This window comes from Chiloscyllium plagiosum, unplaced genomic scaffold, assembly GCF_037043375.1.
Source record: "Chiloscyllium plagiosum isolate Xiang-an unplaced genomic scaffold, Cpla_swu_hap1 HiC_scaffold_7, whole genome shotgun sequence".
Lineage (NCBI taxonomy): Eukaryota > Metazoa > Chordata > Chondrichthyes > Orectolobiformes > Hemiscylliidae > Chiloscyllium > Chiloscyllium plagiosum.
The window spans coordinates 51,191,071-51,213,911 of record NW_028270145.1 but is presented as its reverse complement, the minus strand read 5'-3'; the positions used below and the strand labels follow the sequence as shown (position 1 = coordinate 51,213,911).

At 41.6% G+C, this 22,841-nt stretch overlaps 1 protein-coding gene across 1 annotated transcript in view; it reads right to left on the bottom strand.

Annotated features, from left to right (window-relative positions):
- Positions 1 to 21,704, bottom strand: part of atf2 (activating transcription factor 2) — a 155,168-nt gene extending 133,464 nt beyond the window's left edge. Inside the window, exon 1 of the mRNA XM_043693568.2 lies at positions 21,648 to 21,704. The gene's annotated coding sequence lies outside the window, so the exon portion shown is untranslated. The remainder of the gene's footprint in view (positions 1 to 21,647) is intronic.
- Between the last annotated feature and the right edge of the window lie 1,137 nt (positions 21,705 to 22,841).

Genomic DNA, 22,841 nt, shown 5'->3' with positions numbered 1-22,841 from the left:
TACATTTCTATGAGTCTATGACAGTGGTTTTAAAAAGAAAAAAGGAGCTAAGAGCTTCGGGCGGCACAGTTGCTCATGATTAGCACTTCTGCCTCACAGTGCCAGGGACCCAGGTTCGACTCCAGCCTCAGACGACTATCTGTGTGAAGTGTGCGCATTTTTCCTGTGTCTGTGTGGGTTTCCTCTGGGTGCTCCAGTTTCCTCCCACAGTCCAAATACGTGCAGGTCAGGTGAATTGGCCATGCTAAATTTCCCATAGTGTTAGGTGCATTAGACAAAGGGAAACAGATCTGGGTGGGTTACTCTTCGGAGGGTCGGTGTGGACATGTTGGGCTGAAGGGCCTGTTTCTACACAGGAGGGAATCTAATCTAAAAACTACAGTGAAGACTGAAAGACAGAGGAAGCGGAGAGTCGGGCAGGTATTTAAAAAGAATAGCTGAAGCCAGAGCCAAGTTTTAAAAAGAGATGAAGCTGCATGTTAGAGCATGGATTTAAAAAAGAGCAGGAGCTTAGAGTCAAATCAATGATTCAAAAAGAGAAGATGAGGGCTTAGGCAAATGTTTAACAAGACCAGGAACAGAGTCAAAAAGAACATTTAAAAAGATCACGAACAGAGTCAGAATCTAGTTTAAAAAAAAAGGAGTTGACAGCCAGAGTTGAGATTCAAAAGAGCAGAAGCTGACAGGCAGAGCCGAGGTTCAAGAACACAAGGGACTGTCATAGTGGTCGCTCAAAAGGAGTAGGAACTGAACAGTCAGAGCAACGATTTCAGAAGTGGCAATGCCAACAGCAGTAATTTAAAAAGAGAGGGAACAGAGAGCTGTAAAGAGTGACAGTGAAAAGTCAAAGCACAACAGGATCTGATGACACAAAAGCAAAGTACTGTCACAATACAGGGTGTCACATGGGATAATAATTTTGGTAGGGGAGACAAGGGCTACTGGTATGACTGCTAGTCTATTAATCCAGACACTCAGCTAATGTGCTGGGAAGCCAGGTTTGAATCTCCACATGGCATATGGTGTAATTTGAAATTCATTTAAAAAATCAAGAACCTACTGATGGTCATGAAATTATTGATTGTTGGAAATGCCACCTGGTTCCCTAATGTCATTCACGGAAAGAAATCTGTCATCCTCACTTAAGATGAGGAGCAAGTGGTTAGAGGAGATTTCAGGAAAAATATTTTCACCCAGAGGTTGTAGAAATATGAAACGCACTGAGCAGGTGGTGGAGCTGGGGACTCTCACAGCATTTAAGCAGCATCTAAATGAACACAAAATGGCTGGGCATATTATTTTACTGACCAAGTACAGGTCATGGATTAGTGTGGTTTGGCATTTGCTGTTTTGCATAGAATTGACAAAATATGGAGCTGGAAAAAGTACAGCAGGTCCAGTAGCATCAAAAGTGCAGGAGAGTCAACATTTTAGGCATAACTCTTCATCAGGACTGGGGAGGGGGAAATGGGCTGAGAAATAAATAGGAGAGGGTGGGGCTGTGGGAAAGGCAGATGGAATAGCGATAGGTGGATGCACGTAGGAGGTGACTGTGATTGGTCAATGGGAGGGATGGAGTGGATAGGTGGGAAGGAAAATGGACAGGTTAGGTCAAGGGGGCGGGGGGGGAGGAAGGACTGGATCTGGGATGAGATGGGGGGTGGGGAGATTTGGAATAGACATGCAGGACTGAAGGTCCTGTTTCTATGCTGTATACTCTGTGCCAGTTAATATGGCCCAACAAGCCATTCAGTTCTATCAATCACTACAAAAAATTAAAAATGGACCCTGGCACCAGAAATGACAACAGCAGAAACAGCCCTGTCGACTCTGCAAAGTCCTCCTTACTAACAGCCAGGGGCTAGTGCCAAAATTGGGACAGCAGGCTCAAACTAGTCAAGCAACAGCCTGACAAAGTCATAGTCATGGAATTGTACTCTATAGATAATCCATCACCAGCCTTTGATATGTCCTGTCCAACCGCAGGACAGACCCAGGAGAGTGGTGGTACAGTGAGACGGAGTTGCCTTTGGAGTCCTCAATTTTGACTTCAGATCCCATGAACCCTCACGACATCAGGTTAAACATACACAAGGAAACCTCCTGCTGATTACTATGTACTGTTCTCGCTCAGGTGATGGATCAGCATCCCTCAATGTTGAACGACAATTGGAGAAAACACAGATGGATATTCTTCTTTATTTTTGTTTATGTTTTAAATGTGGTGTAAGGGTAAGGTGTGCTTTGCTTAAAAACTAGTAGTTGAACCATTGGAATCACATCTGGATGCAGCATCTCATACCTGCCTTTAAATAAGACAAAAGTTAGGGTCTAGGCTATCTCCTTAATATGTTTTGAGGGGGTTTGGTCTGGTCCATAATACAGTCCACAGTCAAAAAAACAGAAAACCACTAAGATACTCTTTACATATATATTTTTGTTGCTAATAGATATCTAAGAGCATTTCCTATGAATACTGCAGGTCAGATCATGAAGTAAATTCAAGGAAAGAACGAAAAGGAAAGCCAAGCTGCAGTATAGCAGCAGTCAATTAAATGTTACTGGAATCAGAATGCAATGTGAATCAAGTTTGGAGTGCCAATAAAAATGCATAAATGTAACTGGGTGGGGACAGTTCTTGGTGCTAAAAAGAGCAAAGATACTTTCTGAGACAGAACCGATGAACTCCATTTTTAAATGTGACAGTTGTTTCAATGCAACTTTTAGCATGTTTGCACAATTATTGCGCTACCATAAAATTTATATGATGGTTAGCATTGTCATTCCTTTTCATTGGCTGGCCACTGACTGGGAGAAAAGGGACAGAGGCAAGACTTACAAACAGCAATTTCTGACAAATCAGAAGTTTTCTATTAATGAAGGAAAATGTTTTTAGTGAGTTATGCAATTCATTTCCAGCAATAGCATTCAATTTGTAAGCTTTCTGCATCCTGGGTGGTTTTAGCTCAAGAGTGTTTAGAGAATGACACTAGTGAATTACCTCAGTGTAGTGCACTACCAAAGAAGACATGTTGAGAATTAGTGTAGGCAGGGCATAACTCCATCATAAGATCAGAAGCAGGAATGCTTGCTGATGATTGTACTATGATCAGCATTATTTCTGACTCTTCAGATACTGAAGCAGTCAGTGTTCAAACACAACAAGACATGGACAATATTCAGTGTTGGGCTGACAAATTGCCTGGCATATGTGTGCAATGACCATTTCTAATAAGAGAAAATCTAACCAACATCTTTTGACATTACTGAATCCACTACTACCAACATCCTGGGGATTACCATTAACCAGAAATTCAACTGGACTCACCATATATATACAGTGGCAACAAGAACAGGTCAGAGGCAAGGAATACTGCAGTGAGTAACTCACTTCCTGACTCCCCAAAGCCTGTCTACCATCTACAAGACACAAGTCAGAAGCCTAACAGAATATTCCCCACATGCCCGGATGAGTGCAGCTCCAACAACACTCAAGAAACTTGACACCATCCAGGACAAAGTAGCCCACTTGATTAGCACCATATTCCCCCCCACCACCACCATTTATTAGTAGCAGTATACTATTATAGTCTACAACAATATGCACTGCAGAAATTCACCAAGGATCCTTAGACTACTCATTCCAAAGTCATGACCACTTCCATCTAAGAGGACATGGGCATCCGATACACTACTACTTCCCTTCAAATCACTCACCACCTTGATTTGGAAATATATCATGCTCCTTCCCTGACACTAGGTTAATTTCTTGGAATTCCCTCCCTAATGGCATTGTGGGTCTGTAATGACGTGGACTGATGCAGTTCAAGAGATAACTCACCACCACTTCTCAAGGGCATCTAGAGATGGTCAATAAATGCTGGCCAGTCAGATATACCCATATGCCATGAGTGAATAAGAAAAAAAATGACAACCAGAAGCATCTAATTGATTTCAGAATTATCCACTTTAAAAACATTTCTTTTCTTTTTTCTTTCTCTGTATCAGAGCTTATTAATAACTTCTCAACTAGGAAGGGGTACTTCCCATGGGAAGCTAGAGAAGTGATTGCTGGGCCTCTTGCTGAGATATTTGTATCATCGATAGTCACAGGTGAGGTGCCAGAAGACTGGAGGTTGGCAAACGTGGTGCCACTGTTTAAGAAGGGTGGTAAGGACAAGCCAGGGAACTATAGACCAGTGAGCCTGACCTCGGTGGTGGGCAAGTTGTTGGAGGGAATCCTGAGGGACAAGGTGTACATGTATTTGGAAAGGCAAGGACTGATTTGGGATAGTCAACATGGCTTTGTGTGTGGGAAATCATGTCTCGCAAACTTGATTGAGATTTTTGAAGAAGAACAAAGAGGATTGATGAGGGCAGAACGGTAGATGTGACCTATATGGACTTCAGTAAGGCGTTCGACAAGGTTCCCCATGGGAGACTGATTAGCAAGGTTAGATCTCATGGAATACAGGGAGAACTAGCCATTTGGATACAGAACTGGCTCAAAGGTTGAAGACAGAGGGTGGTGTGGAGAGTTGTTTTTCAGACTGGAGGCCTGTGACCAGTGGAGTGCCACAAGGATCTGTGCTGGGTCCTCTACTTTTTGTCGTTTACATAAATAATTTGGATGCGAGCACAAGAGATATAGTTAGTAAGTTTGCAGATGACACCAAAATTGAAGGTGTAGTGGGCAGCAAAGAGGGTTACCTCAGATTACAACAGGATCTTGACCAGATGGACCAATGGACTGAGAGGTGGCAGATGGAGTTTAATTCAGATAAATGTGAGGTGCTGCATTTTGGGAAAGCAAATCTTAGCAGGATTTATACACTAAATGGTAAGGTCCTAAGGAGTGTTGCTGAACAAAGAGACCTTGGATTGCAGGTTCATAGCTCCTTGAAAGTGGAGTCGCAGGTAGATAGGATAGGATAGTGAAGGCGGCATTTGGTATGCTTTCATTTATTGGTCAGAGTATTGAGTACAAGAGTTGGGAGGTCATGTTGCAGCTGTACAGGACATTGGTTAGGCCATTGTTGGGATATTGCGTGCAATTCTGGACTCCTTCCTAACGGAAAGAAGTTGTCAATCTTGAAAGGGTTCAGAAAATATTTCCAAGGATGTTGCCATGGTTGGAGGATTTGAGCTATGGGGAGAGGCTGAACAGCCTGGGGCTGTTTTCCCTGGACTGTCGGAGGCTGGGGGTGACCTTATAGAGGTTTACAAAATTATAGGGGCATGGATAGGGTAAATAGACAAAAACTTTTCCCTGGGGTGGGGGAGACCAGAACTAGAGGGCATAGGTTTAGGGTGAGAGGGGAAAGATATAAAAGTGACCTAAGGGGCAACTTTTTCACACAGAGGGTGGTACGGGTATGGAATGAGCTGCCAGAGGAAGTGGTGGAGACTAGTACAATTGCAACATTTAAGAGGCATTTGGATGGGTATATGAATAGGAAGGGTTTGGAGGGATATGGGCCGGGTGCTGGCAGGTGGGACTAGATTGGGTTGAGATATCTGGTCAGCATGGACGGGTTGGACCGAAGGGTCTGTTTCCATGCTGTACATCTCTATGACTATGTTTTTAAAACATGTGTATGTCTTAATTTCAAATAATTTTGAAAAGATTTATAAACATAAATCTACACAAAAGCTATATAAAGAATTTTTTTACAATGTGATGATTTACTACATTTTCAATGCTCTGCAGCAAATAAAATTATATGACTGAAAACAGTGCTTTGTTTTTCTTGTGCGAATTTCAACTTTGTCTCTCTGACACTACAGCTTCTAAAAGTATTCTTATACCTTACCCAAGAGTGAGCTGAAACAGTGAGAAATGGCAGTCTGGAGAGACAATGGGTAAACCTGGGCATGTCCTTACCAAGTATCTACCTATTTCTGCACTGGGAGGAGAAATCACTGAACAGCAATTAAAGAAAGCAAGACAGACTTGGCACTTATGTTGCATTTTATCATATCACTTAGAAGCATTTCAAAGCACTTCACAGTAAATTTATCTTAAATATCATTATTTTAATATAGATTCCTGATTTATTTTAGCCCTACCACACCCAAAGATACAGCATGTTGATTAGCAAATACTTTGTGCAGAATCTAATACTGAGGCATACAAACCAGAAAATTAGTTCATCTCACCTTGGGAATTAGGTCTATTGGATTCACTCGACTGACACCTGTTTTTCAGTCAGAAGATCATTTTGACTCATGGTGAAAAGTTGAAACTTGAAGTTTAGAAGAATGAGAGATTCATCGATTGAAATATTAAAGATTCTCAAAGGACTTGACAGGGCAAAAGCTGAAATGATTTTTCCAATTTGTTGGAGAGACAATAATATGGACAAAGTTTAAAAATAAGAAGATTCCCATTTAAGGCAGAAATTAGAAGAATCTCTCTTTCTCTCAGAGCATCACGTGCTATTGGAACTCTTTCGCCAGAGTGCGGTGGAGGAGGGATCATTGCATACTTTTAAGGCACAGGTGGAGAGTCTCGTGACTAATAAGGGAATTGTTAGTATAAGTAGACTGGAATGTAAAACCAAGGCCACAACAGAGCAGCCATGATCTTATGGAATGGCAGAGCAGACAAGAGGGCTGAGAAGGTCTATATCTGCTCCTAATTTGTAGATTCATACACCCACAACAACTATAAATCCCCAAATGAGATTAGCTAACTTTATGTTTTATATGACATAGCACCAAACTCAGAACAAATTACCCTCTGATCAGTAGATACAAACTATGACAAAGTTTGTAAATTTCAATAGATTAAACAGTGCATATGCTTTGTGATGTGATTTTCTCCCATCTAGCACACATAAAAATACAACCTTCTGTAAACAGGTCTATGATCAATTTTAGGCAGTTATTTCTATTGCCTGAAGCAAAATGATCATGCCAGGTGGTCTTATAGCTGCAACTACTTTGAGGAAAAGAGACAACATAAAAAGGAATTGCCCCACTGTTTGAAGATCATTATAAAGATCTGTTTCAACCGCCTTCTCCCAGTGACCGACGAATTCTTTCTTGAGAGGTAGTACAATTTCCACCACAAAAACATATTTGTTGTATGACAAATTCAAGAAAAACACAAATTAATATTACGACCTCACAAAAGCCTCTGAGACTCTGTCAACAATGAAGGCTTATAGAATATCCCCCTCAACTTTGCCTGCCTGCAGAAAATTGTCACCATCCTAAACCAATTTCATGATGACATTGAAGTTGTGTTTGATACCAACTGAGATATCACAAATCTTAATTTAATGAAAACAGAAGATAAAGCTATGTCATTGAATCAACTCTTCTCCACCTTTCTTGTTCGAAACTGCAGAAAATTCCAGCAAATTATCCACAGGAGTAGGTAACAAATAGAAGGTTCTTGGAAAACTAAGGTCCTCTTTCCACAGTAAACAAATTCACCAATTAATTAACAAGTTCAGAAGATGCAATTCATTTTCTGTCTCTTGGGAACCTCCTCTTGATGAAGACAGACAGACATGACAACATTCATTATCGTCTCCAACATGTAAGGCTCAGCCTTCAGCCAGCCTTTGAAGAGAATAGATATGCACCGGGATCTTAAACCTGAGATTAGGATGATGATTCACTGGGCAGCAGTAATTCGCTATACACTGGAGACTTGGACAAACAACAGCAGGAACCACAAAACACTGGAGAAGTATCACTAATAATACCACTCCAAATCTGGGGACAAGAAAGGTGGTTCAGCAGCAGCTTCTTCTTCCAAGCCAATTTACCCAACATCGAGGTGGCAATCACTGAAAATGAGTTCCATTTGGAAAACCAGCAACGTGTAACTTTATGTCTGACACCAGATTTCTTAGGCAATGGTTCTACTGGAACTCAGTCATGGCAGGAGAGTCACCCTCAACTTTGCCTGCCCTCAAAATTGTCACCATCCTAAACCAATTTCATGATGACATTCAAGATGTGATTGACACCAACTGAAATACCACAAATCCTAATTTAATGAAAACTGAAGACAAAGCTGTGTCATTGAACCAACTCTCTTCTCCATCTTTCTCGTTCTATACTGCAGAAACCTCCAGCAAATTACCCACAGATGGAGGTGACAAATTTAGAAAAGCAGTAGAATGCCCTCAAAACATCCCTGAAGTGATCAAACACAGCCAATGTCACCCATAGAAAGAACCTGAATTATAACACACCAAAATGGAAACAGCTTATTCACCAAATAAAGATTTTTTGGGAATGTTCAGAGGTAAAAATCAAAGTAGAGGGAACATATAAACATCCAAACTTCTCATCTATCTAACCCTTCCAACACCACCTATTCTACATGCACAGAATCTAAAGGGCATGCGCTGTGTTTAGCCATTTCAGAACCCATCAAACCAGAGTGATTGATCCAAGTCATCTTTAATCCAAGGGTCTGCTAAGAAAGGAGTGTTTCATGTCCCCTAAAGCCAATTAGTTAGTCAAGGTAATCAGTACTTTTTTTTTGCCTTTGACAGGCACTGAGGAGCACAGATAGCTCAGTCAGTACAGCATCAGACTTTTAATCTCAGAGTCCAAGGTTCAAGTACTTGCTCTGGCATGGCTTTTAGGGACCCTCTTGTGGTGCAGTGGTATGCCCCTATCCCTAAGCCAGTAGGCCCAGCTTCAAATCCCACCTGCTCCAGAGGTTTGCGATAACATCTTTGAACAGGTTGATTAGAAAAATGGGTTAAATTTTAAAAAGGCAGCCACATAGGACATTTACATCAGATGCCGACGCATCGACTACAGCTCTGCCTTCAATACTATAATACCCTCCAGATAAGCTCAAATTTTCCTCTGCAAATGGATCCTCAACTTTCTGACCCACAGACTGCAATCAGTGAAGATAGACTACTGCACTGCCTCCACGATAACTCTCAACACTGGAGCCCCCCTAAGGATGCGTTCTCAGCCCCTACTGTACTCCCAGTATACTCAAGACTGTGTAACCAAATTCCGAATTAAAGGCCGTCTACAACTTTACTAGGATGGATATCAAACAATGCTGAGTCAGAATACAGAAAGGAGATAGTGGGCTTAGTGTCATGGTGCAATGATAGCACTCTCTCTCTCAAGGTTGGCAAAACAAAAAAAACTGATCATTGACTTCAGGAAGACATACGGAGCTGAAAATGTGTTGCTGGAAAAGCGCAGCAGGTCAGGCAGCATCCAAGGAGCAGGAGAATTGATGTTTCGGGCATGTGCCCTTCTTCAGGTGAAGGGGTAAATATAGGGGAATGGGTCTGGGTGGGTTGCGCTTCGGCGGGTCGGTGTGGACTTTTTGGGCCGAAGGGCCTGTTTCCACACTATAAGTAATCTAATGTAATCTAATCTAATCTAAAAAACTAAAAATCGTGTCATTAACATAATGCTTAACACCAACCATCTGATCTCACAATTTCCATCAACCCTTAACATTAAGAACAAAAGATCGGTAATGGGACCGTAGCTTGATAATAGAATATTACACTTTCATACCTGAGCTTTGGGACAATAGTTAAGCAAAGAAAGCAAGCCTTACAATCAATATTGCCTCCAAACTACAAAGCTGCATAGAAACCCAGAAGTTACTGTGTAAGCATAGCACAACATGGGCTTCCTTAAGTTACCTTGCTTATGCAGTTGCACAAAAACAGTAAAGGTCTTGCACACAAAACGAATAGACTGCGCACAAACAAAATTAAACAGCCTTTACTGTCATAGTGCCTTTCCGGACATAGGATGTCCCAAAGTACTTTAGGCAACGGAGTCATTTTGAAGTGTAGTCACTGCCACAATTAGAATACACAGTAACTAATTTGTGCAAAGTTTCACAACAGTGATGTGATAATGAGTTGGTAATCTGTTGTGGTTCTGTTCGCCGAGCTGGAAGTTTTTGTTGCAAACGTTTCGTCCCCTGGCTAGGCGACATCATCACTGCTTGGGAGCCTCCTGCGAAGCGCTTAGTAATCTGTTTATTAGATCTGAGGGGGCAGGAACTTGATTAAACATTTCAATCAAAAAAGTGCAATATACAATAGCATAACAATACCAGAGATCTGAACTGGAGTGTCTAGATTTCTGTGCTCAAGTCTCTGGAATAAGACTTGAATCAATAACTTCCTGAATCAGAAGCGTGAGTGCTACTATGTGAGTTATAGCTGACACAAAGGTGGGCTTCATCAAAAATTCACCATTACATGGTTACTTGATGAAAAGAGATTGATGTATTTCACTTGTGAAATGCATGCAAGTTCATTATATTGATTGGGTTGCTATACTAACCATACAATGATATTTACACTTTATATAAATGCTTATATTTCCTTAATGTCTTTAATAGAGAGGAGGTCTTGCCAGGCTAACAACAGACTGGTCAAATTTGACAACAAAGTCACGATATGAAAATGAAAGAATTGACACTTATTTCAATGTAAGATAAATTGGTTACATTTCCTTGGTTTATCCAGTGAACGACAACAGTGGTATGCGTATTTTGAAGGAATGTCCAATCAAAATTGTTGAGCTGGAGTCAGAAGTGCAAGTATTGCATGACAGAGATAGGGAAGAGTTACATGGACATTTTGATCTAGGCTGAAGTCAGATCCTTAGATTTGGAAGTGTTACAGATCTGAATAATGGTCAGGATATCATGTTGTGACTTAAAGTCAGACAGGTAAGGCAACTCCAGGTGCAGTGCTGGAATAGCATCTTTGACTTTAAGCAACAAGGTCTATTTTTATGCTCAGATGGACAAGGGCAAGATCTGCATGGTAGATAAGTAAAAATCGCAACATGTAGGGAGCAAATCCAATGCCACCTTACTTTCAAATGCTCTACCATCTACTTTAGGCTCTCTGTTCCTTCTGACCGACGCTGCTTATTTTCCACTTTAATCACTGTTATACTCTGCAACCTTCACATTTCTTTAATGGTTTTCGAATTTAACCTTTTTGAATCTTGTTCATTCCTTCAAGCCTTCGTTAGTTTAAAACCCTATACACTGCCCTAGTCATTTGATTTGCCAGGACACTAGTGCCAGGGGCAGCACAGTGGCTTAGTGGTTAACAATGCTGCCCCTGGCACCAGGGACCTGGGTTTAATTCCAGCCTTGGGTGACTATTTGTGAGATGTTTGGATATTTTCCCCACATCTACATGGGTTTCCTCCAAGTGCTCTGGTTTCTTGCCACAGTCCAAAGATGTGCAGGTTAGATGGATTGGCCATTAAATTGCCCATAGTGTTCAAAGATGTGCAAGTTAGGTGGATAAACCATGGAAAACACAAGGTAACAGGAATAGGATTGGGGTGGGCATTCTTGATATATGATATGATATCTGATATAGATATAGAATCCTACAGTGTGGAAACAGGCCCTTTGGCCCAACAAGTCCACACCAGCCGTCCAAAGAGAAACCCACCCAGACCCATTTCCCTACTGCTCTACATTTACCCCAGACTAATACACCTAACCTACACATCCTTGAACACTATGAGCAATTTTAGCATGAGCTGAAAATGTGTTGCTGGAAATGCGCCGCAGGTCAGGCAGCATCCACGGAGCAGGAGAATCGACGTTTCGGGCATGAGCCCTTCTTCAGGAATGAGGAGAATGACACTCTCCTCATTCCTGAAGAAGGGCTCATGCCCAAAATGTCGATTTGCCTGCTCCTTGGATGCTGCCTGACCTGCTGCGCTTTTCCAGCAACACATTTTCAGCTCTGATTGTAGGGGGAAACCAGAGCACCCGAAGGGGAAACACACACACACACACACACACACAGGGAGAATGTCTGTGTGGAGTTTGCATAGTCGCTCAAGGTGGGAATCGAACCCAGTCCCTGCTGTTGTGAGGCAACAGGTGTTAACCACTGAGCCACCATGATTAGATGACTAGATTACTTACAGTGTGGAAACAGGCCCTTCAGCCCAACAAGTCCACAAAGCCCCGCCGAAGCGCAACCCACCCATACCCCTACATTTACCCCTTACCTAACACTACGGGCAATTTAGCAGGGCCAATTCACCTGACCTGCACATCTTTGGACTGTGGGAGGAAACCGGAGCACCCGGAGGAAACCCACGCAGACACGGGGAGAACGTGCAACAACTCCACACAGTCAGTCACCTGAGGCGGGAATTGAACCCAGGTCTCTGGTGCTGTGAGGCAGCATGCTAACCACTGTGCCACCATGCCGCCCACCGTGATGGGCTTATACCCGATTCTCCTGCTCTGCGAATGCTGCCTGACCTGCTGTGCTTTTCCAGCACCACACTTAGGACTAAGGTTGTGCTGAGTCTGGGATTCTCTAAGGAAGGATGGTGTGGACTTGGAGTGAGGCCTGCTTCTACTCTGTAAGGATTTTATGATTCTATAAAAGTTGCCACGTTTCAGAGGAATGGCTTCTTCTTTCCCTAGTACTGGTGCAAGTGCTCCAGGAATCAAAAGACCTGCCTATCACACCAATTGTTCAGCCACACATTTAATCCCCACACTTGTCGTGTCCCGATGTCATTTTGTGCATGGATCAAGTAATAATCAAACATGATTATCTGCAAAGTTCTAGATTGAGATTGTGGTTCTAGCTCCTCAAATTCTTGCGATGTCATTAGGCCCTAATAAGGTACATAGAACAAGCATAACACAGTAATCAGCTGGGATTTAACCCTTCATTTAAACTGAGCAAAGTTTAAAAGCAAGATAGATATTTTTACACCAGTATGCCAAGAACCATCTAGGGAACAGACGTTTTGATATCTAGTATTGTGCAATGAGAAAAGGGTTCATTTAATAACATTGTAATAAAGAAGCCTCTATGGATTTGTGATCATACTGTGACAAATTTATAGTTTCAGTGTGAGTTAAGTGACAAAAGACAGACTTAAATCTAAACAAAGCAAATTATGTGTTTGAAGGATGAGTTGGCTAGGTAGATTGGAAATCTACATTAAACAATACGACAGTAAAATTAAACAGTAATTTGAAACAAGAACACATTTCCTCAAGGGATTAAAAACCCCTCAAGATAAGTGGTTCAACTCAAACTAAAGGATGTTAAGGCAAGTACCTGATTTCTGGGGAAGTTAATAATATTGCCACATACAATAAGCCTTAGGAGTAGGAGGATTTTAAAATTCAGCAAAGGATAACCAAGAAATTGATTTTAAAAAAGAGCGTAAACTAATGTAATATAAAAAACACATTGTAAATGCAACACTTAGATATTAATTGTACAGTCCTGGTCACCACATTATTACAAAGAGGAACAGTAGCGTGAATGCAAAACAAATTTACAATGATATTAGATCAGTCTATGTAGTTGTACCTATCAGGAAAGGATGAACAGACTGGATTTCTTTTCTGAAAGAAAGATCAAAGACTAACCTAACAAAGTTCTTTAAAATTATAAAAAGTGTTGATAAATCTAGCACAGGGAGAGCTTCACTTACAGCAAGTTGCAAATGTAGAACCCATGAAATATGGTAAGCGCCAAGAAATCAAATTTGCAATTTAGAAGAAGCTTCATTCAAAACGTGATGAGAGCATGCCACTCATTACCACAGGCAGTAGTCAAGGTTTGAGTAGTAGTTGAGATACATTTCCAGGGTAAACAAGATAAGCAACAAAAAACAAATTGCTGGAAAAGCTCAGGAGGTCTGGCAGCATCTGAGAAAAGAAATTAGAGTTAACATTTCAGGTCCAGTGACTCTTCCTCAGACTGGATGGTTGCTAGGAAAGTGTTGGTTTTTATGACAGGTGGGGACAGAGCCCAAAGAGAGAGAAGAGAAGAACAGTTGGACAGACAAAGGAGTGGATAATGTTCTGGCTAGGAGGGTGAAGAGCCTCAGCTGAGGATTCCCCAGATTGCTCAACCGGGTCCAAACCAACTCCTGCACTTACCACTCACTCCCTCTCTTCCCTGCCACAACAGCAATAGGGTTCCCCTTGTCCTTACCTACCATTCATCTCGGATCCACATCCAGAAAATCATTAGCCACCTTTTCTGCTACCCCCAGACACATATTTCCCTCTCCTCCCCTGTCCGCCTTCCGCAGGGACATTCTCTCTGGGACACCCTGGTCCACTCTTCCTTCACTTTCCACACCCCACCACAGCACCATGGCACTTTTACTTTGTTGAAGGTGTAACACATGCCTATTTACCTCCTCTCTTGTCAGTATCCCAGGGCCGAAACATAGCTTCAAGGTGAAGCAGCACTTCACACTTGCACTTCACACAATCTAGTCTACTACATTGTGATCTCCTCTACACTGGGGAAATGAAGCATAGACTGGGTGAGCGCTTCGCAGAACACCTACATTCTGTCTCGAAAAACGGCCCTGACCTTCCAGTTGCCTGCGACTTCAACACATCATTCTGTTCTCTGTTTAATATCTGACTCAGGCTTGTTTCAGTGCTCCAGCGAAGCTCAACATAAACTGGAAGAACACCACCTCATTTTCCACTTGGGGACCTTGCAGTCTTCTAGACTCAATATTGAGTTCAACAACTTTAGGACTTGAGCACTCCTATGTCCTAGCACCAAGCCCCATAAACCAGGCCTTGTTATCTCACAGTCTGCTATGACACACAACCCAGTCTCCATTAACAGCTATTCACCCTCCTTGTTATCCACTCCTTTGTCTGTCCAACTATTCTTCTCTCTCTTTGGGCTCTATCCCCACCTATCGTTTACTCCTTACCTCTCTTCCTACCCTATTTTCTGCATTAAAAAAAACAATATTTTCCTAGCTTCCATCAGTTCTGAGGAAGGATCAGCTGACCCAAAACATTAACTGTGATTTCTCATCACAGATGCAGCCAGACCCTGCTGAGTTTTTCCACCAATTTCTGTTTTTGCTTTTGATTCTGATTTACAGTATCCACAGTTCTTTTGGTTTTTAAACTAGATAAGCATGTGGGAAATGTTAATATATGCAGTACTGACAGCATTCGAAGAAGATTGTGAGAACGTTGAAGTGTAGCAAAAACATCGGCTTTGACTGGATGGGGTGAACATCATGTTTCTGTGCTGTATGGTTATGCAAATCTATGTTAAAAAAAACTCCAACTGATATACCAAAAGGAAGAGATGAGCAAAACCAGGTTTGGACCACCCATTTGAGGCAGAGGCAAGAAAAATTAAAATGAAGAATAAGAAAATGGCAGAGACAGTAAGTAAATACTTTGTACCTATCTTCATAGTAGAAGACATAAAAATATTCCAGAAATGGTTGCATTCTAAGGGCCTAGTCAGAATGAAGAACTCAAAGAAACAAGAAACAGTAAAGAAATAATAATGGAGAAATTATTGGGACTTAGTGTTGACAAACCCCTTGGATTAATTGCCTGCATCCTGGATTTTAATTACAGATGGTGATTACCTGACATTTTACTATATCCGAGAATGATCCCTGTGTAGTGGGAATAACAAACACAGCCCTGGTTATTCTAGAATGAAGGGACAGAAAGAAATAACAAGGAAGCTGGTTAGAAATCAAATCATTGGTAAAATGCAAGAATCTCTTATTAAGAGCATCGTAACAGGGCATTTAGAAAATCATAATACAGTTATGACTAGGAGAAAGTGAGGACTGCAGATGCTGGAGATCAGAGTTGACAGTGTATTGCTGGAAAAGCACAGCAGGTCAGGCAGCATCTGAGGAGTGGGAGAATCGATGTTTCGGGCATAAGCCCTTCATCATTCTCCCGCTCCTCGGATGCTGCCTGACCTGCTGTGCTTTTCCAGCAACACACAATCGACTACAGTTATGACTAGGCAAAGTCAACACAAATACATGAAATAGAATATGAGCTTGACACTTCTATTTCTTTCTTGAGATTGCAATTAGCAATATACTGGGGGAACCAGTAGATAAATTTGTCAAAAGGTGCTTGACCAGGTCCCACACAGGAAGTCATTACACAACATTGGGATATGGGCATTGAAGGTAATACAGTAGGACAGATTGACGATTGATATGTGGATAGAAATGAAGATGGCACTTAAAGTGCATCATTTTGCCATATTGCGGGAACTTAATGTTATTGCAATTACACACTTGTGTGAGGATTTTCTAACTGAAGTTTTGTAACTACAGAACGAAGACGGCAAATTTGTCATAACTTCCATCTCATTTCGGACTAATCTACATCCAAGAAATTGTTCTGAAAACGTAGCTCACATTTTAACAGTTGTGCTACAAGTACACTCTAAAATAATCAAAAGGGCTACTTGCCCTCACTTTCAAAAATTTCAACTGTTGAAAATAAACAATTAAAATTAGTCTAACAGGTATTTGAATATCAACAGAAATTGCTTCAACAACTTAAACTTCTTCAGTCTCTGGACCAGAAATGTTTACTCAATTTCTCTTTCCACAGATGGTGCTAGGCCTGAGGTGTTCCAGCAATTTTTGTTTTTGTTACAGATTTCCAGCATCTACAGGTCTTTGGTGTTTGCACTTGAATATGTATTTATCCTCACAAAATCAGTGATATTTCATAAAAGTTAAAATACATTCCATTTGAAAAAATGACCCAGATCAATTTCTACCTTCATGTAAATACAACTACACACATCAACTAATAAAATGGACAAAATAAATGCTGTTACTGTTGTCTTCAATACCAAAGTACAAATTTGTATAGGGTTCAAAAGAAGCAAAAGCTTCCCATATTTAGCAAGTGTACTTTACCGTAAAATTGGCACAATAGCATTCAGTGCATCAAAGCAAAGATTCCAGCCAGGTGCTTCCTGTTCTTCATCCTTGTAAAATATGTTTTCCGCCATAATACCACTCAATCCTAAATTATCAGTTATAGAGATGTACGGAAACAGACCCTTCGGTCCAAAGCGTCCATACCAACTAGATATCCTAACCAAATCTAATCCCATTTGCCAGCACTTGGCCCATATCCCTCTAAACCCTTCCTATTCATATCCCCATCCAGGTGCCTTTTAAATGTTGCAATTGTACCAGACTCCATCACTTCCTCTGGCAGTGTATTCCTTTCACCCACCACCCTGTGTGAAAAGTTGCCCCTTAGGTGCCTTTGATATCTTTCCAATCTCACCCTAAAACTATGGACTCTAGTTCTGGACTCCCCCACCCCATAAATAGACTTTGTCTATTTATCCTATCCAAGCCCCTTATGATTTTATAAACCTCTAACATCACCCCTCAGCATCTGATGCTCCAGGGAAAACAGACCCACCCTATTCAGACTCTCCTAATAGCTCAAATCCTCCAACCCTGGCAACATCCTTCTAAATCTTTTCTAAACCCTTTCAAGTTTCATAAACATCTTTCCAAACATAAAGAGACCAGAATTGCATGCAATATTCCAACAGTGGCCTAACTAATGTCCTGTACAGCCGCAACATGACCTCCCAACTCCTATACTCAATGCTCTGACCAATAAAGGAAAGCATACCAAACACCTTCTTCACTACCCTATCTGTCTGCAACTCTACTTTGAAGGAACTATGAATCCACACTCCAGGCTTTCATTGTTCAGCAACACTCCCCAGGATCATGCCATTAAGTGTATAAGTCCGGCTCTGATTTGCTTTCCCAAAACGCAGCACCCCGCATTTATCTAAATTAAACTCTGTCTGCCACTCAGCCCACTGGCCAATCTGATCAAGATCCTGTTGTACTCCGAGGTAACCTCCTTCGCTGTCCATCACACCTCCAATTTTCGTGTCATCTGCAAACTTAACTAACTACACCTCCAATGTTCACATCCAAATCATTTATGTAAGTGATGAAAAGTAGTGGACTCAACTCTGATCCTTGTGGTCCTCCATTGGTCACACAGGCCTTCAGTCTGAAAACAACCCTCCACCACCACCCTCTGTCTTCTACCCTTAAGCCAGCTCTATATCAAATGACGAGTTCTCCCTGTATACCATGAGATCTAACCTTGCTAACCAGTCTCCCATGAGGAACCTTGTCAAACGCCTTTCTGACGTCCATATAGATCACGTCCACTGTCTGCCCTCATCAATCCTCTTTATTACTTCAAAAAACTCAATCAAGTTAGTGAGACATGATTTCCCATGCACAAAGCCACATCGACTATCCTTAATCAGTCCTTGCCTTTCCAAATACACGTAAATCCTGTCCCTCAGTATTCCCTCCAACAACTTGCCCACCAACGTCAGGTTCACTGATCTATAGTTCCCTGGCTTTTCCTTACCACCTTTCATATATGGTGGTATGTTTATTAAGTTTTTTGTTAAAAATTCACCTTGAATCTTTGGCTCAAGACACATTATAGCAGAAAAAAAGACCCAATAAATGTACCGTCTAAGCTGCGCAGTTGTGCACACATATAGCTGCTCTGAAGGTCCACAAATGGTGCTTAGGATGCCAATGCCACCACCCTCTATAGGACTGACATTCAGTTCCAGAAGTTATTGCCATGCTCAGACCTCAGAGGTCCACGCAGAAGCAAAAGAAAAACTAGAAGCACTGTCTGTGGCTATATAGTGATTTATATAAAGACTAGGCTTACATAGTAAAAGGTTTACATCGATAATTTGATATTTTAGAACATTGAAACTAAATATCTTCACTTCATACAGTGAAAGGATTCTGTTGTCTAACAGAATCAAAGAATCCCTACACCATGAAAGCAGACCAATCGGCCCATCAGGTCCACACCAAATTCAAACAGCATCCTACCCAGACCCACCCCCTCCACCCTACAAACCTGCATGTCCCATGGCCAATCCACCTGGCCTGCACATCCCTGGACACTCTGGGTAATTTAGCATGGCCAATCCACCTAACATGCATATCTTTGGATTGAGAGGAAACCCACACAAACATGGAGAGAATGTGCAAACTCCACTATCCTAACAAGGCAGCTACAAATGGTAGAAACCTGTAAAGTACCAAAGATCAAAGAGAACTTGATGTGTATATTCCTGAAGTTAGCACGGCAGGTATATAAGGCAAATTAAATACTTGCCATTATTAGCTGAGGCACAATACATTACCAGGGAGATTATTTTCAAATGTTATAAAATGAGGATAAAGCTACAATCCAAGTACTGCATGAGGTTCTGGTCAGCAAATTATAGGAAGGGTGTGGTTTCACTTGAGAGGGTGTCGAGGATATTTACCAGGCTGCTGCAAGAGTTAGAGTATATAAAAGGAAAGATTGGACAGGTTGGAATTATTTTCCTTACAGCAGTGATGGTTGAAAAGTGACCTGATAGAAGCTTACAAGATCACGGATAGGAAGGCACTTTATCCCATTAGTACAGAGGTCAATAACCAGGCAGCATAGATTTAAAGTATGAGGTTGAAAACGAAGATGAGAGTTGAGGAGAAATTTTTTTGGAACTCACTGCCTGAAAGGGTGGCTGAGTCAGAGGTTCTTCTAACAGTTAAGCTGTATTTTGATATTCACTTGCATTGACAGAACCTCTAGGGCTATGGACAAGCAGCTGGAAAATGGGCTTAGTGTAGTCAGATCTTTGTTGACTGGCACGTACAAAATGGGCCAAACTGCTTCCTCCTGTGCAAGAACGTCAGCTTCTAATAACACAAACCTGCTTGCCAACCATTACGATTACAGCCTGAATTGTGCAGTTCTTGTTGTGCAATGGTAGTGTCCTTACCTCTTAGCCAGGTCTGATTCAAGTCCAACCTGCTCCAGCGTTGTATCATAACATGCCTGAACAGGTTGATTAAAAATCTACAAAGAGAAAGTGAGGACTGCAGATGTTGCAGACACGATGAAGGGCTTATGCCTGAAACATCAATTCTCCTGCTCCTCAGATGCTGCCTGACCTGCTGTGCTTTTCCAGCACCACACTCTTGACTAAAAATATCTACAGCCTGAATTAAATCAATTCATGCTTATTGGGTGCATTTAACAACAGTGTAGTAATTTTTAAAGTCATGAAAGAAACCCTTTTCTGAAATCATCAATCATTGCTCAGACAGTGGACAGCTTTTGATGAATTCTGGCACCATGTATTTCTGCACTGATTTAGAAGCTCCATTAAACATACATTTATGGTTCTCAATTTTGCTCTCAATCACCATCTGTGCTGTAGTTGATTCATCATCTTTAGACTCCTCTTGTCTTAAAGCAAGAAACCCCTAGGGCCTTGTTGTCTCTCTCATATGGTTCCATCTTCAGATCAATGACTTATACTGATCATTCACCCTATCCATGCTTCTCATTATTCCATTCTACGTTCAATGTTGCATTCAACGTATTATCAGTCCTTCAACAGTCCAACTGATAAATCATTCTGCTATGAAGCAGCATCATTGAAACATGTTTTCATTATTTTTTTAAAGCACACCATTTCCTTAATCTCTGGCAAGCATAATGCACTGTACTGCTACCATGTCTTTTCTTTGATTTTTCATCCATTGCCCTTCCCCATCTATGGGCAATATTGGACTGCACAGTTCTTGTCAAATAGAAGTCCCACATCACTTCAAAATGTGAGAAACGTACATCTCATTGTTTCAAACATTTACCTTCTCCTTAATGACACAACTTACAAAATCTAATTACATCAGGGTTTCAAAACTGCTGTCAAATTTGGAGAGTTCCTTCTGCCACTTCCCTCATATTGCTGAGAAGAATAAGGCCTTTTCACTCTCAAGTATTTGTCTTTAGTTTGTATTATGAAACCACTTTAGTGTTGCTTCAACCTTTCTTCCTGTTCCTAAGTATCAAATACATTGCTCTACAAAGTATTGTTCCTTCTGATGAATGGTTGTTTCCAAAACCATAGAGCTCTTTGTTTCTTTCATTTTTTTCTACAAGATTTTGAACATTAAGCTTTGTGTCGCTTAAAAACTAACTTTGATTTACCTTGGTGGGGTCCATAGACGCTATGAACTTTTGCCCTGCACCCGTGCTTCTCAATAACAAATATACTTATCAGTCGGATTTTAAAACTGTTTATTCTTTTAGAAAACAGAAGCAGTATTTATATTTTCTACGGCTGGGCAATAGCCATTATTGATGCTCAATTAATTCCTTCAGAACTCGAAACCAATGATGAGATTAAACGCGATTTTTTTGCTTTGAGGTGCAGAATTTCACACGGTGCATCATTAATAACAAGATGCTGAAAATTTTGGTTGTATGAATTGTATTAACACCCACAATGTACGATCTGACTCTGTTACAATGCAGCACAAATACCAATGACAAGGATACTATCGGTCTGCTTTCTAAAGATCGAGACACTAGTCATATTTTCTATTGCTCAGACCATTCATCTCATTCAGATGTGTCCACATCTTACACAGCACCACGATTCAAGACCAAGAGAGACCCCACCCTCTACTTAACACAAGCAATTACTCGTGAATTTGTGCAACTCCAGAAGACAGCAGCAAGCCGCACTGTGAGGAAACCTCCTCCAGCTGGAAGGAAGCCTCAGGAATCGGAGCCCCAGCGGCCGGGCACCGTCGCCATGTTAACAGATAACGTTTGTGAACAGACCCACCCCGAGGCCGCTCTCACACACACACCCATGACCAGTGCTCGTTGTGACAATAAGCGCCGCTCGTAATGTCATGAGAAGAAGCCTGGAGCCGCCTAAATTACTGATTATCGTTGTTTACAAACTTACCACAAGGGCTGATTCTTGCTGACGGCCAAGCAAGGCGACACCTCGCGAGAGTTCAACACAGGAACCCTCGCCCCGACGTCAACTAGTCACGTGATCCAAGGCTGGGCGGCGCTGGGAAGTTACGGTTCAGTCGTTAGTACACAAGACGCTGCTGCGGGTCACTCAGTGGTCAGTGGGGGTGGGGTGGGGTGGGGGGTTAGTTAATGGTAACATGACAGAAGAGAACCACCATGCGGCAGTTCATAGTGACTGGTGACAGGAGCGAATCAATTTTGGTCAGTTAATGGTAGATGGTGTGGTACAAGGAACTGCTATGATAACAGTACCCAGCATCTACTTGCATCTCACTATCAACACTGCTTTAATAGTCACCCACACCTCCGCTAGTCTGACAGACAGTGTCCCTTATTTTCAATAGTCGGTAACCTGATTATAGGGCTCAGCTAACAAATAGGATCCCACGATTGCAGAATTTGATTCAATCAACCTGAAGCATTGAGGGTGAAGGGGGGTCGCAGTACCTTAGGAACACCTAATTTGGAGATGTGGGTTTTGGACTGGTGTATACAAAGTTAAAAATCACAACACCAGTTTGTAATCCAGCAGGTTTATTTGGAAGCACTAGTTTCCGTCTTATACCCCACAAACACCTGATGAAGGACCAGCGTTGCGAAAGCTAGTGCTTCTAAATAAACCTGTTGGACTATAAACTGGTGTTGTGTGATTTTTAATTTAGGAACACAATTTGTATTGTTCAGTCGTCCCAAGTGGAAATTCTGACTTATCCAAGATGGAACAGTAGAAAAGTAGTCTGTTAACATGGAATGGAGAAATGAAGCTGTGTTCCACCAGCAGACGTATGGAGTAATAGGTGAGAATGCACGTTATGAGGATGACACAAAGAACATAGAACATTATAGCGCAGTGTAGGCCCTTCGGCCCTTGATGTTGCACTGCCCTGTGAAACCAATCTGAAGCCCATGTAACGTACACTATTCCAATCTCATCCATATGCCTATTCATTTAAATTCCTGTAAAAGTGGTGAGTCTACAACTGCTGCAGGCAGTGTGTTCCATGCCCCTACTACTCTCTGAGTAAAGAAACTACCTCTGACATCTGTCCTATATTTATCACCCCTCAATTTGAAGCTAGCCCCTCATGCTATCCATCACCACTTCAGAAAAAGGCTCTCA